At 45.7% G+C, this 18,134-nt stretch overlaps 1 long non-coding RNA gene across 1 annotated transcript in view; it reads left to right on the top strand.

Annotated features, from left to right (window-relative positions):
- The first annotated feature begins 969 nt into the window (after positions 1 to 969).
- Positions 970 to 18,134, top strand: part of LOC139036611 (uncharacterized) — a 51,346-nt gene continuing 34,181 nt past the window's right edge. The window contains exon 1 of the long non-coding RNA XR_011489430.1: positions 970 to 1,118. This is a non-coding gene — a long non-coding RNA (uncharacterized lncRNA). The remainder of the gene's footprint in view (positions 1,119 to 18,134) is intronic.

Genomic DNA, 18,134 nt, shown 5'->3' with positions numbered 1-18,134 from the left:
GCTCTGGCAGCTGCGGCGACCGAGCGCCGGACAGACCCTCCCGAGCCCCTCGCCGAAAGCCAGCTCGCCCAAGGACCAGTGAGCCACCCCCTCGCCACCCTCGTCGCCGCGGGGAACTCTGAGCCGGCGGCTGGCAGGCAGGTGGGCGAGCGCGCCGGCTAGGTGAGTGCGGGAAGTCGGGGCTAGCTGGTGAACCCGCTGGGCTGGGGACGCGGACCCTCGAGCGTGGGTGTCCTCTCGGCTCCTCCTGGCCCCTCTCCAAAGTTGTACCCTGGATCTGCGGCAGGGCGGAGGCGGGGATAGCGGGAGACGGGTAAGCTCACCTGCTGGAAGTGTGTTTACTCGGGCGAAAGAACGAGTCATTGGCCAGCCACTCCCCCCTGGCTGGGGAGCAACACGCCGGCCGACCTGGGCTCCCCTGGGACTGCGACTGTCCCTGAAGCTGCCCCAAGTATCTTCCCAGTCCGAGGACTCGGGGGTGTGATAAGGCCACCACCCTCGCCTCCGGCCCTTCAATTCGGGCAGAAGAAGTCTACTGAGAATCAGAACCCAAACTTTGTTTGACACAGTGAAACTGACTTTCCAGGGCTTTTTTTAACTGGTCTTGCACACGCGGTTAATGGTGGGTTCCTGAGGACGCCTCCGGGGAGCAGGGCTGGACCGGCCGGCCCGCGAGTGGCGCGCGCAGTGGCCCCGGGGCACAGGGACAGCCCTGGTCCTCTTGGGCCGGGGTCGGGCTCAGCTCGTGCATAACAGCCCAGGACAGTCCCGGCGCGCTGACCCCTACTCTCTTGGGTGGCCGCGGTGGGAGGCGCGGGAGTCCCTGCGCTCGGCCGGGCTCCATGTTCCCGACCCGCTCCAGCCCGGGGAAGCTCCGGCCGGTGGCCCGGCAGAGGGCGCCCGCTCCCGATCGCCGTGCCGGCCAGAGGAGGGAGGGCACTCGAGTGAGGCTCCAGGTGAGGAGCTGTGAATCATCCCGGGAGGGGGACCCGGTCCTCGTTCTGGGAAAGCAGGCAGGGAGTGGCCGCGGCGCTGTCGAGAGTCCAGGCTGCCCAGCGGCAGTCGGGCGGGGAGCGGCGGCTGTGCCCCGGGAGGTCTGGGGGAAGCTCGGAAAGAAGGTGAGGAGCGTCCCTCCGCGCGGTGGCCGAGGGCAGGGATCGGCCGCGCAGAGCTCGGGCGGGCAGACACTAGGACGCGCCGCGGCGCGCCCTCCCCCGGGGGCCGGAGGTGAGGTTAGTTAGACTTGGGCTTGGGGCGGTCCTGCTGGGGGCACCGGGGGCGGCCGATCCCCGGGCCGCCGCGATGGGGCGCTCCCGGGGGCGGGGGCCTGCGGGGTCCCGGAGCAGCAACAAAGGCGCGGCGCGGTCGCCGCTCCCACCCACTTCCGTCCCGGCGCGCCCGGGCGCGCGCCGCCCCGCGGCACCGGCCGGCTCAGGCTTCCCCTCCGCGGAGTTTCGGGAAGTTAGCGGGGCGGCCCGTTAGGCTGGGAGGAGGGGCGGGGAAGGGGCGGCCCGGGGAGGGACACGCGTGTGCCCAGAACTGCGACACTGCCGGCCTCCCTGTCTCACCGCCTGGGCGGAGGGTGAGGGCAGCAGCGGCCCCCGGGCGCCTTCCTCGGGGTCCCTGGGTCGCGCCCCAGCGGTGGGAAGTGCCGGCGCCGCGCGCCCTGCCAGCCCCCCGGGCCACGCCCCTCCGCGCGGGCTCCCGGAAGGGAGGGGCTTAGTCCCTGGGTGACATCGGCGGTCCCCCGGTACCCCGAGGGGAGCTCCAGAAGGCGGTAATTGCATTACTGTGAGGGAGCGACCCGGCAGCTCAAGTTCAGGCCGCAATCTGGGTCAGGTGCGGGCTTAAGCGCTTCTGGCGTCGGCATTACAGCTGGGATGCAGTCCTGATGGTTTGTTGTAATTGCAGTTCCGCCGAGGGGAGAGGACGGCGGAGAGAAAGAGGAGAGCTCCTCTTCTCCCCCGAGGTTGTGGTCACAGCGTGCAAACCCCAGGCTTAGGCACAAACCTGTCCTTGGGATGGCAGGGGCAGCATCTCCCTTGTGCGACAGACGCTTCCCGGGAGCAGGACGCCAGAGGAGGTGCTGCCCAGGAGAAACCCGGGGCGCTCTGCTCTGGTGTGAAACCGTATCCGGCCGTAATCGATGGATAGATTTCACGTTTTCTTATCTGCCGCCACTCCCTTCTGAAGTAGGGAGAGGCCTTCTGAACGAGACTCTTATATCCACTTAGGAAGGATCGTCACCATTCACTCTTAAGCCTCCCAGCCTCCCGCAGAAAGATGACTTCTATCATAAAGATGGGGAAACGGGCTCAAAGAGGTTTCCAGCGCCGAGTCCGTCCAGCTCCAAAGAGTATCGTTCGTTTGCTAGTCCCAGTTCCTACGCCAAAGGCTACCCCTGGAGAGGCATTGTGGATTGTTGATTGCAGTCAGTGGTACAAGCTCTAAGCCTGGGTTCAGTTTGATGGTGTTAGTTATTAGGATTAGATTGACTTCACCTGTGGCTGACTTTTGCAGTCGCTCAGGGCCTCAGCTAAACCAAGTTTGCTTATTTAGGCCACCGCGAGCAACTTGGAATATCTCAGTTCCCCAACCAGGTATTGAACCCAGGCCCATGGGTTCTGGCAGTGAAAGTCAGAACCCTAACCATTAGGCTACCAGAGAACTCCCCCAACTCTTGGTTTAAAGCTTAAGGTATATAAGACAACTAAACTGCTTAGAGTCATCTGACAGCACTGAAGAGAGGCAGAAACAGCTTCGGTTTGCCTCCGCAGGCGTCTTGTTAGGCAGGTGGGCCTGGGCTCAGGAGGTCTATCTAGGAAGCTCACAGCTCTGTTGGCCTTCCTGCAGGAAGAGGGCTGCATTTCCTACCCCATCTAAGCTCTGACATTGCTGCCACGTGTGTTTAAAATGAAGTTTGCCTTGGAAATGCATCAACCTTCATTAATTAAAGTCATAATTAGTAGATTATGACACAATTCCTCTTAGGCATCTGGGATCATCACATCTTTAAGCCTTATTGAACTCCAGTTTATGATATGAGGAGGTGGTATTGTCTTGAGTGTACTGAAAGTGTGTTGTCTCAGAGAAAAATGTTGTTTGAAATCCTGGAATGATAGTCCTGACTCAGAATGTCCTAGGGCACTGCCAGTTGTGCAGACAGCGAGGTGTGATGATTAAGGGCCGGCTTCCTCTGCTGCCTCCGCCGTCTATAGGTGTGTGATGCTGGGGCTTCCCTGGTGGTACAAGGGTAGAGAATCCACCTCCCAAGCAGGAGGCATGGGTTTGATCCCTGGGTGTGGAAGATCTCCTGGAGAAGGAAATAGCAACCCACTCCATGATTCTTGACTGGGAAATCCCATGAGCAGAGGAGCCTCATGGGCCACAGTCCAAAGAATCGGGCACTACTTAGCAGCTAAACACCACCACAATCATAGCATTGCCTGGTTTCAAGCTACAAGGGTTAAATGTGACCCTTCATATAAGGCACTTAGTAGCAGGAATCCTAACACTGTAGCTGCTCAACAAGTGTTAACTAATAATGAGGAGACTTGAGAACAGAATCTTCTCTTCCCTTGTGTGGAGAGGTACAATAGTTGAGTTAACTTGATCTTCTTCATTCATGTAGCAAGGTAATGCACTTAGCTATTCTTTCTTGTCAGCAAGTGTTATGTGTGTGTCTGTGTTGGGGGTGGGAGTGGTAATGATGGAAAACTTTGTCTAGTCGCCCAAGGAATTTACAAGGAGCTCTGGAACCACCCGGTTTTCCTCCTCCTGTCACTGATGTGTAATTTTGTGGCCAACCTTCAAGCTATTCCTCTTTCTTTTTAAATTCAAAGCCAGTATCCTGTGGCCAAGAGGACAGGACTTAAAAAAAAAAAAAAAAAAGCCCTCAAAACCACCAAATAAGCTGGAGACAAGGAAGCAGGTCTTCTCTTTGTGCCTTCACTAGCCACTGACAATGCTAAAGAAAACTTCTGTCTCTGAAAATTGTGCTGGCCTGATCCTGGCAAGTGGGAATATAGAAATCTTTCTGGAATATACTTGGAAAATAGAATATTTTCTGGAGTCTGTTTAAAGATGAGCCACAAAATTGATCAGGGAGAGAGGAGAGTTTGAGATAACATTTTATAACTGTTTGCTTAAATATGGTCAACTGTGTATGATGCCCAGATTGCCAAACTAACATTTGGAAGGTGGCAGAGAGGGATCTGGTTACGTCCAGTTAAGCTACACGAGTGAACATCCAGAATAACTATTTCATATGTTAAAAAAAAAAAAAAAAAACTTGGAAGATTTTTGATTTAGCCAATGCAAGTGGAGAAATAGCTATTTTTAAGTGTACTATGTCAAGTTGTTGATGAAGACCTCCTGAACATTGCTGCTTCCTGGTTCTTGGTTTTTGAATTTATCTTTTAAATAATCATCCTGGGTGAAGGGCTGGAGACCTTATAACATCATTAGATGCCACCCAATGGTGAAAGTTGTCACCAAGAAGGGCATGGAGTGGAGTCCAGGGTGGGATTGCCCTTGAAAGCCATACAGAGATTTTTCCATTTAGGTGCTATGAGCTGCATGTCTATAACCAGGGGACGGCGTGCAAAGGGTTAGCAGCGAGGTTTCTCCCCTTTTGTGCATCTCGCTTCATTTGTAGCTACTTGTTGAGTTTCCAGGGCGGAAGAAAGAAGCAGCTGCGGGGCATGCGCCAGACCTGCGCTGGGCTGTCGCTTCCATTGTGGGGAAGATGAACAGGCAGCCTTATTTTGGATCACATAGCAGCTTGTTCAAAAGCATCTTGCATTCCCCAGCTGCTCCACAACTTCTTCGCGTATGGGAGAGAACTTGCCAGCTGCTGGGGCAACTGTGCTTACATTTGCTGCTTTTGTGCAGAAACCCAGGAAGGTAAAAATCCATAGACGCCTTTGTTAAACTGTAGCCATTGTAAAGAGTCTTGTTTGTTTCTGTTATGTCAATGTTATTCCAGATAGAGGGTCTCAGGGGGAGAAAAGGAAGTGTCAGAATTAACATTCCCTCCCTCCCCATACCTTTTTTTTTTTAGGATGACTAGCATGTATGTAGTTTTTCTCTCCTGAAAACCTAGGCTGCTTTTGTATTTCAGTGACTAACAAAGAAACAGGTTGCATGGTAAAATTAAGTGGGTTTTTTTTTTTTTAAGTTGCCATATTCCTCAGGGTTAATCATATATATTCTTCTGTTGCGTGAAATGTATAAAAGTTACAATGTATGTTCAGACTGTGCGCTTTTGTTTTCTGAAGATTTAGGGTATTTTGCATTAGTTAGAGCCAGTCTATGCCCACACCCCTTATCTTATCCTTGAGAAAACTGGAGTTTCCAAGAAGTTGTTACTTACCCAAGATGACTTAGCTCTTTGGTTTACTTCAGTACATCTTAGGTTGAGTGTTTACATGCAGGCAGGCCTGGAGAACCTGAAGATGAAAAAGGGCTTGGGCCTAGCTGTGGATGGACTCGCAGGTCAGAAACAACAGACACAAACAAGTACACCATGAGGGCTGTAACAGAGGCAGCGTGTGTGTGTGTGTGTGTGTGTGTGTGTGTGTGTGTGTGTGAGTGAGTGAGTGAAGGTGCCTCCTCAGAGAGCTTTTTGTTAATCCCGTTATTGTCACCATGTCTGCTCAAATAAAGCCGAAGAGGAGGGTGTGGGGCCAGGAAGATGGGAGAGGCTTGATAAGGTTGATCAAATGTTGAGTTCATATCCTAATAAGAGAAGGCTTCGCACGTGCGTGTAGACACACCTGTCTTACCAGAGCCCCCCAGTTCCCTGACTCCTGCCCGGCATTCAAAAGCATGTACTTAGTCGCTCAGTTGTGTCTATTTGAGATCCTGGACTGTAGCCCACCCCGGCTCCTCTGTCCCTGGGGATTCTCCAGGCAACGATACTGGGGTGCCATGCCCTCCTCCAGGGGATCTTCCCAACCCAGGGATCGAACCCAGGTCTCCTGCATTGCAGAAAGATTCTTTACTGAGCCACCAGGGAAGCCCAAGAATACTGGAATGGGCAGCCTATCCCTTCTCCAGGGGATCTTCCCAACCCAGGAATCACACCAGGGTCTCCTGCATTGCTGGCAGGCAGATCTTTACCAACTGAGCTACCAAAGAAGCCCACTCAAAAGCCTCTTGCCTCCTAATTCCTGTGAATGGAGGTGAACGAAAGACTCTAGCAGCTACAAGCATAAATCCAGTGCTTTATAGGAATTGGGTAAGCTTCAGTCCCTTTGTTCTAGGAGAGGTTATAAAATAAACTCTGATCATTTGTGTGCGTGTGCTAAGTCAACTTCAGGCATATCTAATTCTGTGACCCTGTGGACCATACATAGCCCACCAGGCTCCTCTGTCTATGGGATTCTCCAGGCAAGAATGCTGGGGTGGATTGCCATGCCGCCCTCATGAATAAAACCCTCTGATTCTGATGCTCATCGCACTCTTAGCATCTTTTGTGCTGGCACCCACTGTGGCTTCAACTCTCCCAGTGACCCATTAATTGCCAAGTTAGACCCACAGTTCTAAGCCCTTTCATCTCCTTCAGGGCCCTACTGACACTTCCACACGTCTTTTATTTCATCTCCTTTGCACAGGGATCTTAGCTTTTTGACAGCATCTCAGCTTTCAGTTGGTTCTGCTGCCATTTCTTTCGAGACCCTCAAGAACTGTGTTTGGTTCTCTGAGCTGATGACCTGGTGTGGCAGGAAGGGGGAGGTCTCAAGGGTGTGGGATGTATTTTACAAAAGAGGAAACTGGCTCTGCCTTTGAAAACCTTGCCTGGGCTAGGATTAGAATAAGATCCTGCCTCAAAGATCCGTCCGTGCCCTTGCTGATCAAGTCTTGAAAGAATCAGCTTGTTTGAAACTAGAGGACAAGTCCTCACCTTCTGGAGACTTCATTGTGTGTCTTTTGTCTGCATGGTCCCCACTGGATTCTTTCCCTGGAATAATTCTTTTCCTTATTACACTTCTCTGCACGTTATAAATGTCCACTTACCATGTTCTGTTTTCAAATCTTGGCTCTTGAGAGCAGTTGCCAACTTCTCTTTTGTTCCTTTATTTTTTAATTGAATTATAGTAGACTTACAGTGTTGTGTTAGTTGCAGGTGTAACAGGTGCAAGTGATTCAGTTGTACACACACACACACGTATATAAATCTATTGTTTTTCCGCTTCTTTTCCATTAGCAGTTGTTATAAGATATTGAGTGGAGTTCCCTGTGCTGTGACAGTAGGCCCTTGTTGGACATCTGTTTTAAATATAGTGGTGTGTATCTGCTAATCCTAAACTCCTAATTTATCTGCCCCCCCTTTCCACTTTTGGTAACCATAAGTTTGTCTTCTTTATCTGTGTGTGTGTTTCTGTTTTGTACATAAGTACGTTTGTATCTTTTTTTTTTTTAGATTCCACATATGAATGATATCACATGGTATTAGTCTTTCTCTTCCTGACTTCACTTCGTATGATCACCTCTGGGTCTGTCAAGCTTTATAACACGAGCATCCCTCCTACCTGTCATGAACGAGCACACACATGCCTAGACACACACATAGAGGCCCAACATGGCCAGTGGACGTGTTACTCTTCTTCAGCCAGCCCAGCTCCTTTCAGAAGATGATTTCACGTTAACTACATCTCAGAGTGTTTCATCCCCGTTCAGTGCTCTGGATGCAATAGGTGCTTCCCTGTAGGAGGAAGAAGGTGATGAGCTTTGGGGGTGCAGCCATGAGGGGCCGCTTTTTGTCTCAAGACCATCCCACCCCGGTGAGTTCCTTGTGCAGACAGTTTTGCTCCCATAGGCCTCCTAACAGCACCCCACACACCAAACTTTGGCTGCCTTCTCCTTCCTGTAAGACCCCCCCCCCTTTTTTTTTTCCTCTCTGATGAGCTGCCCTCCTTCTCCTGGTCTGTGGCCGTCACCCAGCCACCTCTCACAGCCGTTGGTTTCAGGTGTCTGAGGGACACTTTGCCTGGAATGCCCTTATCTCCATCTGTCATTGGTGTTTGATTGCTCCCCCACTATCCAGCCTGCCCTTTGACACGGGGTGAGTTCTCCCGCTTGCCATCCTCGCTGCCTACTTCTGTGAGCTTCTCCTCCTCTGGCTGATGGCTGATCCTTGGCTCATCCTGCGGCCCTGTTTCGGCCCCTCTGTCTGCACTTTCCCAGGCCTCCCAGTCCATGGCTTTGTTTCTGTCCTGCTTTTTCCTTCTCACTTCCTCTGCTCCCCACCACACCCAACCCCCTTTTTTGGTTTTGTTTTGTTTTACCCTCTTGATTTTTATTTGTTGAGATGTAGTTGACATACCAGCTTCAGGTATACAACATAACGATTCAATATTTGTATATGTTACGAAATGACCACAATAAATCTAGTCAACATCCATCACCACGCATAATGACACATTTCTTGTGCTGAGCACTGTTGAAATTGACTCTCTTAGCCTGTTTCAACTAATCCTTCCTCCCCTTCTGTGAAGGTGCTTCCAGAGAAACAGATTCTTTCTCATTTATTTGTTCTCACCTACACTTTGCAGGCCCTGCTGCCTTTGTTGTCAGTCAATCCTGTTTGTCACTTGCATTGGGTATAATCATGACATATGTTATATGCACTATTACAGATTTTATTTTGAGGCTTGTAACTAAAATGATTCTTGGAATTGAACCTTGGAAACACCAGTCTTGAAACTGGTCCGGTCAGGGCATTTCAAAGACTTGAACTTTGGGGGAAATGTTTTGAGATTTATTTTGGCTTCCCTTTCACATGGCAGCACCTTGGAAGTCACTGGAACACGAACTTGTGTTTTGATAACTTTTTCCTTGCAAATGGACATTGTGCATACACCAAACAGAATTAATGTTTGCTTTTTTCCTTCTCGCTTTCAAATTACACTTTTGAAAGACCTTTAAAGGAAGTTGAGTTTGTGCTGGGTGGCCAGTCTGTTTCTGTGTAAATCCTGAAAGATTGGTCATCTTGAGTCTGTGCTCTTCCAGAGGGTCATGTCGGGTACTTCCTAGCTGTGATCCTGCATCTGTGAAAATACACTGGAGAGGAGGTCCGGGGAGATCCTTCACAGATTCACCCCGATTTGGGACTCTCTATTTTTCTCTCCAGACCTTTGGTTACAGAGAGGCATCCGCAGGGTCAGAGTGGAACAGGCTGGCTGTTGGGAGGCAGTGGAAGAGGATGCCTTGAAACAGGGCTGCAGGAGGAGCCTCTGGGGTTCAGCTCCTGCTCAGTGGTGATCCCCATGAACTCTGGAGCCCTCGCATTTTGCTCTCCACTTTTTTTAAATTCTGCAAAACAAGGGAAATGATGCTCCCCTATGCCAAAATGAAGTTTGCTTATAGATATTCCCAGTTAAAAAGGAGCCCAGTTTTCTTGCCCTGGTGGACAGGGGAGCCTGCTTAAAGCATTGGGATAGGAGCTTATATTCCTACAGACTCACCCAGAGCAAAGGATCTTTGTTTCAGCCATGTCCTTTAATTGGTGTCCAGCGGCATCTTGATGTGGTTACTAGGTTAAGTTCACTTAATCTAGTTATCCGTCTATATTAACATCTGGGGAAAGGCTTTTTAAGTTGGGATTATGTAGAAACAAGATGTGAAAGCATCAAGTGGACTGTTCATTCACTGATTTAGTCAGCAAATATCTGTTAACCGCATGCGTGTATGCACGTATGTGTGGGCTTGGTATTGAGACGATAGAGTCAATCCTGACCTCATGGGGCTTACAATCGGAGATGGGTTTGCCAGCACAGAAGCACAGGAACATGTTGTGGGAGAGATGTGAGTACACTCCCGTGGTAACTGTATGCACTGGTGGGGGCGGTGATGCTGTTGATTACAGCAGCATGAAGATTGGCTGCGACTGTGTATCGGGCTCTTTGCTGAGGCTTAAAGTGCGGTGCAGCTTTTCATTAGCACCATCTCTGAGCTGAAGCCTTCACAGGCTAAGTACCCCGAATGAGGCAAGACAGTAAGTAGTAGAGTCTGGGTGTGAACTCGGATCCCAAGCCATCAACTTTATTTAATCAAGGAGACAACCATATCAGTGTCTTGTAGGTTGGCTTTTCCTTCTGTGGCCATCTGCACCACCGCATGTAATGAAGGAAGAAGGAAGCCTGGAGAGCGGTGTGCCTACAGGATATCTGGTGGGGTGCAGACGACCCCCGCTGTCCTCTAAGGGATGTATGGTGGGGATGTAGTCCAGACAGTGACTCTGAGTCTGTAATTACGCATTTTCTCGGAGTGTCCTTTATACTCAGTGTTTTGCCAACTGTGTTTCTAAAGAGGCTTTCTTATCCCTCTGCCAAGCTCTGCAGAAACTAGCTGCCAGGCTTATTGTCACTCGGGAGGGACTGTCCTCCACAGCAGGCAGCCTCTTTTCCTGGTGCTGTGTGTCACAGCCAGCAGCCTCTCCTGTCTGCCTTGCTGTTTTCAGCAGTTTTGGGGGGAGGAAAGAGGTTCTATTTCAGACCTGTTGGAGGGAAGAGGGACTTCCCCATCTGTTGGAGGCGATCTGTGTGCCTGAAGCCGCTCTCAGAAGTCTCATCTTCACATCCAGCGTGGTGTAGACTACACTGCCCTTATCTTGAATGGCTTTCAAGGATCAAACGTTGGTATTTCTGATAAAAGCCAGGTTGTGATTTAAGAATACTGGCCAGGCAGGTTGGCAAAACCTACTATTCTTGGAGAAAAGGAAAGGCTTGAAAGGAAAGCTGGACCTGCTTTCTCTCAGAGGGAGTCTGTGTGGACCCAGGGCAGCCTTCTCAGGATGAATCAATCACTCTGGGGCTTAAGAAAAAACCCTGACAAGGATGGTCTGCTCCAGGGCTGTGTCTGTGTGTCCTGTTTCAGAGACGGCCCTTGATAGCAGGGTAAGTAGAAAGGTAGTCCTCTGTTCCTAAATTGTGTGCTCTGAGGAGGAAATTCCATGCTTGAAAACTTGAAGGGAAGCAGGCTTTTTTTTTGAAAAGCTGTATTTTTAGTCTATTGGATTGTAAGTCCAAAAGCTCTAAGAATAAGGCTAATGCACCCTATTACACCCGAAGTGTACTCACATCCCCCCCATAATGCATTCCTGTGCTTCTGTGCACTACATTCCTAGAAAAATTGATAGATTGTGAACCCAAGTGTAGAGAGAACTGACTTCATGTAAAGTTAGGCTATTTCCTTCCCACTCCTCATAATAAATTTGATGTAAGACTTTTAAATAAGATATATGTGTATGATATGTAGATATATATTTATTTGCTTATATATACGTTTATATCCTTATTCTGACCCCAGAATTATCCAATTATCTGTTGAAAAGCAGTCATCATCATAAGGTTCTGATGTCGGATTTCCAGGAAAAAGAGCATATTATATGCATGACAGGAAAATGACACAGTAGAAAAATGTTTCAGTTGATTATTTATATAAATCCAACATCTGTGTGTTTTTTTTAAAAACTTCCTCATCACTTTTTTAAAAAACTAAAAGCTTTCATCACGTGGCTTTTTTTTTTTTTTCCTATACTTGGTTCTTCCAGGGTTGGAAGAAAGCACAAGTTAGTTACAGCAGGCAGTGAAAGCACTTTATTATTTTTTTCCATGAACAAATTAGTTCCATCCCTAATGTCTAGGCTTCTTGGGGAAAAAAAAAAAACTTAAAGGAAACTGCAAATTTATTGTAAAAAACTTTTCACTTTCATTTTGAGTACAGACACTAGTTTTAGCTTCAAGTAGTAGCGTCCTTTATCGGGTGGTAGAGCTGCTAATATCTATGCATGCATGCTAAGTCACTTCAGTCGTGTCTGACTCTGTGCAGCCCTATGGACTGTAGCCTGCCAGGCTCCTTTCTCCATGGGATTCTCCAAGCAAGAATACTGGAGTGGGTTGCCATGCCCTCTTCCAGGGGATCTTCCCGACCCAGGGATTGAACCCGTGTCTTATATCTCCTGCATTGCAGGCGGGTTCTTTATCACTAGTGCCACCCGGGAAGCTAACATTTACAGGCCCACTTATATATTTTTTGATCCATATGCATGAAATCCGTGGGATCCTGCATATGCGGATCTGCAGTAGGTTGAATTGCCTGATGTGGAGCTGGTGGACGAAGAGGGCCAACTATTCCTTGGCCTATTCCTTCCATTTTCTATCCGTTCCTTTGCATGTCAGCTGAAAGTCCCCTTCATAAAGTTAAATGCTATGTTTGCATAACGCTAGCCTTAGTCGTGTCTGACTCTTTGTGACCTCAAGGACTAGCTTGCCAGGCTCCTCTGTCCATGGGATTTCCCAGGCAAGAATACTGGAGTGGGTTGCCATTTCCTTCTCCAGGGGATCTTCCCGACCCAGGGACTGAACCTGGATCCTCCTGCATTGCAGGCAGGCTCTTTACCAACTGAGCCGCTGTGTTTGCGTAGTCATCACCCAAACCTTTCCTCCTCCATGCTTTTTGTTCTCTTTGGTTGCCAGCTCCACACGGATTGCTGAGAGTTAACCCCAGAATGGCTTTTCTGCTTTATCTGCTGTCCCACTTCCAGTGCTTTCCCCATTGTTTTCGATTCCAGGGAGAACTGGGGACAGTTGATGAACTGTGGAGGAGTTGCCCCTATGTGTTTAGGCTTACGAATTAGTTTTCGTCACTCAGTGTAGCTGAACACAAGGATACCTGTGGATTTAATATTTTTTAGCCTCTGTATAGATAGAGACAATTTAACAGATGAATTCTTGAGAGAATTATTCTCCAGATGGGTTTCCTACTATTATTACTATTATTCCCGAAAGTATCATTCATCGTCTGGTAGGACAAACAGCTCTTGCTAAGAGTAATACCTTCTTCAGTGAATATTGAAGGTTATCGTTAAAGTGCTGTGAATATGACTTCTCATGAATAATCATTTCAATTTAGGAGATTTCAAGCGTATACTTTTGAGTGCTTTTATATGGAGAACACATTCACATCACTAATGCCACTGAATCACAACCACCATCTGAAGTAGGTAGTGTTCCCATTTCATAGAAGGGCAGTATTGAAGCTCACAGGGGTGAACTGGGTAGAATCATTTATGTAGTGGGTGACAGGATTGAGATTCAAACCTAGGTCTTCTGACTCCAAGGTACACCGACCTTCCAGTGCACTGAGCCAGTAAATAAATGGTACTAATGTCATACTGCCATACTGTCAGGCTTCCCAAGTGGTGCTAGTGGTAAAGAACCCTTCTGCTAACGCAGGAGACTTAAAGGACGTGGGTTCGATCCCTGGGTAAGGAAGATCCCCTGGGGGAGGGCATGGCAACCCACTCCAGTATTCCTGTCTGGCAAATTCTATGGACAGAGGAGTCTGGCGGGCAACAGTCTGTAGGGTTGCAAAGAGTTGGTCACAACGAAAGCAGCTTAGCACACACACACTCTTGCATGCACACAAGTTCATGTTGGTTTGGAGAACAGGATTCAAGTATTTGTCTGCTTTTTGCTGAAGATTTGATTGTCCCAGATCTGTGTCTAACTCATAGTGACAACATTGTTTCTGTTTTGCTGCTGTTTTAATGTGTATATATCTTCCAATCGCTATTCCCACTGTTTTCTTTCTTCTTTTTTCTTCCTCCTACCCTCCCTCCTCCTCCATTTCACCCTTCGTTTCTTTTTCTTTACTTTCTATAGATTTAATGAAGTATAATGTTGCCACTGTTTCTTAACTTTCTAACAGGGTTTTGGGGGAAAGTTTGGCTCAGTGTTAAGCCAAAATTTATTAATTTCTTGGGCTTTATGTAATACAGTCTTAGAAAAGTTACTCAAACTTTTTTCTTGTTACTGCATTTCCTTTTACTTGCAGAGTAAAAGACTTACTTGCAGAGAAATCTCTTCAGTGGTAATTTGGGAAATTTTTGAGCAAATAAATCTAAAAAGGAGAAGAGTAGTGGCTTGATATTTGACAGTTTTTACCCCCCAGTTATCTCTCAATTTTCATATTAATAGGAGGAACCAATGACCATGATCATTGAAAATAATATCTTGTACTTAAGTAATTTTTTATAGTTTCACACACATCTCATTTAATTTCTTATTTTTAAATTTTATTTATTTGTGGCTGTGCTGGGTCTTCATTGCTGTACAGACTGTTTTCTAGTTGTGGTATACAGGCTTCTCCCTGAAGTGGCTTCTGTTCTCGCAGAGCATGGGCTCTAAACACTAGGACGTCCATAGTCGTGGTGCATGGGTTAGCTGCTCTGTGGCATGTGAAATCTTCCCAGGCCAGGGACTGAACCCATGTCTCCTGCTTTGGCAGGTGGATTGTCAATCACTGGTCCACCAGAGAAGACCTCATTCAGTTTCTTTTTGCACTCTCTATGATGAACTTGGCTTGTCTTTTCTTTTCTATTAATAGATGAGGAAATTTTAGGCTCACAAAGAAAAATGTCCTACTCAAGATCATAAAAGAAGCAGGTTCTAGGGTCTGGTCTGGATTCTGACTCTTAGCCCTGTTTTTTCCCTCTTGGTGTGATTAGGTCAATAACAAGTGATATTTTCCAATGGGATTTGAAAAAATACTTAAAATATCAATATTTTTATACACTTGCCACGATTTTAAAAGTTTGTTATAAAGCTGTTCAACTTCTTCCTTTCTCTCTTAATCCCTTATGAGATGGAAGGCAACAGCTGTTAGAAGAATGTCAGTGACCACGATAAATAAAGTAAAGCTCTTCACTGAGGGTGAGAAGGAAACGTATTGGCTGAATTCAATGGTGTGTCAGGATTTTTGGTGATCAGAATAAAGATACTGGCATGTTTTGCCAGTTGAAGACCTTGCCTTTTCCCCTCCTTTGACTGAGATTTTCCAAGTATATGTGCTAGAAAGGTAATCTGTACACGGAATGTTTATTGACTGTGGGAAAGGAATTAATGTTCGCTGAGCATGCATTCTGGTGTAGGCTGTGCGCTAGGCATTGTCTGTACTTTACAATAGCTCTTACATAGTCCCATAGATGAGTACCTGAAGTCTCAAGAAATTTAAACATAAGTGGGGAGCTGGTGTTCTTTTATATCTATAGTAAATAAATCCAGATTCTTTGAACACTACCATCTCTAAATTCTGTGATTGATTTTTTTTAAAGATTAACTTTCTAAAAATACTTTCTTTTCTAACTCCTGGTTAGCCTGGAAGCCAGACAAAAGTATTCAAGCATTCCTTGGAGATATTTTGGGTTTGATTCTAGACCTGTGCCATAAAACATGTATTGCAATAAAGTGAGTCACATGAATTTTTTTATTTCCCCATCCATGTAAAAGTTTTGTTTACAATATAATGTAGTCAATTAGGTGTGCAATAACACCATGTCTAAAATAAGAAGTACATGCCTTAATTAAAAAATACTTCCCTGGTAGTCTAGTGGTTGAGACTCTGCACATCCACTTCAGAGGGCACAGGTTCAATCCTTGGTGAGGGAACTTCAGATCCCACATGCCATGTGGCACAGCCAAAAAAGAAAAAAAAAATTTCTTGTTAAAACATGCTAACCATCATCTGAAACTTCAGCAAATTATAGTAGTAACCTCAGAGATCGCTGACCACAGGGCACCAAACAAATACAATAATGAAAAAGTTTGAAATATTGCAAGGATTACCTAAACGCAACACAGAGACGTGAAGTGACCAAATGCTACTGGAAAATGGCTCCAATAGACTCAATCAATGCAAGGTTACGACTTTCATGGATGTTGTTCAGTCACTAAGTCATGTCCAGCACACCAGGCTTCTCTGTCCTTCACCATCTCCTGGAGTTTGCTCCAGTTCATGTCCATTGAGACAGTGATGCCATCCAACCATCTCATCCTCTATCATCCCCTTCTCCTCCTGCTTTCTGTCTTTCCCAGCATCAGGGTCTTTTTCCAGTGAGTCGGCTGTTCACATCAAGTGGCCAAAGTATTGGAGCTTCAGCTTCAGTCCTTCCAATGAATATTCAGGGTTGATTTCCAACCTGAATATTAGGATTAGGATTGACTGATTTGATCTCCTTGCAGGAACAATGAATGCAAGGTTGCCATGTATGTGAATATTGATTTGTAAAGAACCTAATATCTATTAAGTGCAGTAAAGCAATGTGTGATAGTATGCCTGTACCAGTTATGATGATATCAGTAAGAAGCCAAAAGAAAAATTTGCTGTAAGTTGACCTGAATATGGACTGTCTAGGGTAGAAGACAGGGTAGGGTCATGAGTAGGGTAGAAGAGTGCCTCTCAACCTTAATATGCGAAAGGATCACCTGGGGATCTTGTTCAAATATTTTCTACATCTATTGATTTCCTATCTACTTGTCCTATTAAATATTAAGAGAGCAGTGTTGAAATATGTGACTGTTCTTATGAATTGGCCTGCCTTCTTGCAACTATATCAGTTTTTGCTTCATATGTTTGGAAGCATACTTGTTAAGTTTGAATAGATGTTTAGGATTGTATGTCCTATTGATGAACTGGATATTTTTCATTATGAAATGACTTCCTTTATAGCAGATGATAATTTTTACTCTGAAATCTTTGTCTGTTAGCCTGGTATATCTTTTTCCATCCTTTTTCTTTAAAGCTATCTGTGTCTTTATATTAAAGTGCATTTCTTGTAGATAGTATGGATTTTGGCTCTTGCTTTTATTTTTCCAGTTTGACAGTATCTTTTAATTGGTGTTTTCACACTTAGACCATTTACATTTAATGTAATTACTGATATCATTAATTTTGAGCATGTAATTTTCCTGTTTTTTTTTTTTCATTTATCCTTTTATTCTCTTGTCCTGTTTTTCTGCTTTCTCTTGGATTATTTGAGAATTTTTATATGATTCAATTTTCTCTGTTTTGATGGATTATTAGCTCTGTCTCTGCTTAGTTATGTTAGTGGTTGCTTTAGGTTGTATAGTATACTTCTTTAATCCTCTACCCTTCAGTGATGTTATTACTACTTTGTGCTAAGTTGCTTCAGTTGTGTCCAACTCTTCGTGACCCTGTGGACTGTAGCCCACTGGGCTCCTCTGTCTAAGAGATCCTCTAGGCAAGAATACCAGAGTGGGTTGCCATGCTCTCCTCTAAGGGATCATCCTGATCCAGGGATTGAACCCTTGTCTCTTCCATTTCCTGCATTGGAAGGTGGGTTCTTTACCACTAGCACAATCTGGGAACTAATTGTCTACCCTTAAGTGATGTTATTACTACTATACCTGTATTATGAGAACTTTACAGGGAATTCTCTGGCAGTCCAGCGGTTAAGACTCCACACTTCCATTGTAGGAAGTGTGGGTTCGATCCCTGGTTGGGAAACTAAGATCCCAATGTGGCAGGGTGTGGCCAAAAAAAGAAAAAGAAACTTACAATAGTATACTTCCATCTTGGTCATTGTATTACTTTACTTTCATATATGTAATTAACTCCACATGATTGTATTATTTTTACTTTAGAAGTCATTTCTCTTTTAAAAAGATTTAAATAATAAGAAAAGAGTCATATATTTAGTTAGGTAATTGCTATTTCTAGTGTTCTTCATTCCTTTATGTATATCCATATTTCTACCTGTTATCATTTTCTTTTTGATTAAAAGGCCTTCCTTTAACATTTTTGTTATGTAGGACTGCTGCTGATGAGTTCTTTACATTATATATCTGATAATATCCTTATTTGTTGTCATTTGTGGAACATTTCTGAGGGTACAAAATTCTAGATTGAAATTTTTTTCTTTTCGTTTCTTTAAAGATGTTACTTCACTGACTTGTCACTTAACGTTATTTTCAACATAAAATCTGATGTCATCCTATCTTTATTCTTCTATGCTGTGTTCTTTTTCCCCTGATTGCTTTTATGTTTTTTTTCTTTATCATTAGTTTTGAGCAATTTATGATGTGCCTTAGTAAAATTTCTTGTGCTTGGGGTTAGTTGAGCTCCTTGTTTCTTTGGGCTTATGTTTTTCTTAGACTTGGAATATTTTTAATCATTATTTTTTCAAATATTTTTTTCTGCCTCTCCTCTGCCACGAGGGTCCAAATTTCATGTATATCAGAATGCTTGAACTGTCTCTACAGCTCATTCATGCTTTGTTCATTTTTTGTAACTTTTTCTTTTCATTTTACATGCTTCTATTGCTGTGT

This window comes from Odocoileus virginianus, chromosome 9 (assembly GCF_023699985.2).
Source record: "Odocoileus virginianus isolate 20LAN1187 ecotype Illinois chromosome 9, Ovbor_1.2, whole genome shotgun sequence".
Classification (NCBI taxonomy): Eukaryota; Metazoa; Chordata; class Mammalia; order Artiodactyla; family Cervidae; genus Odocoileus; species Odocoileus virginianus.
This window is presented reverse-complemented; position numbering and strand designations above follow the sequence as displayed.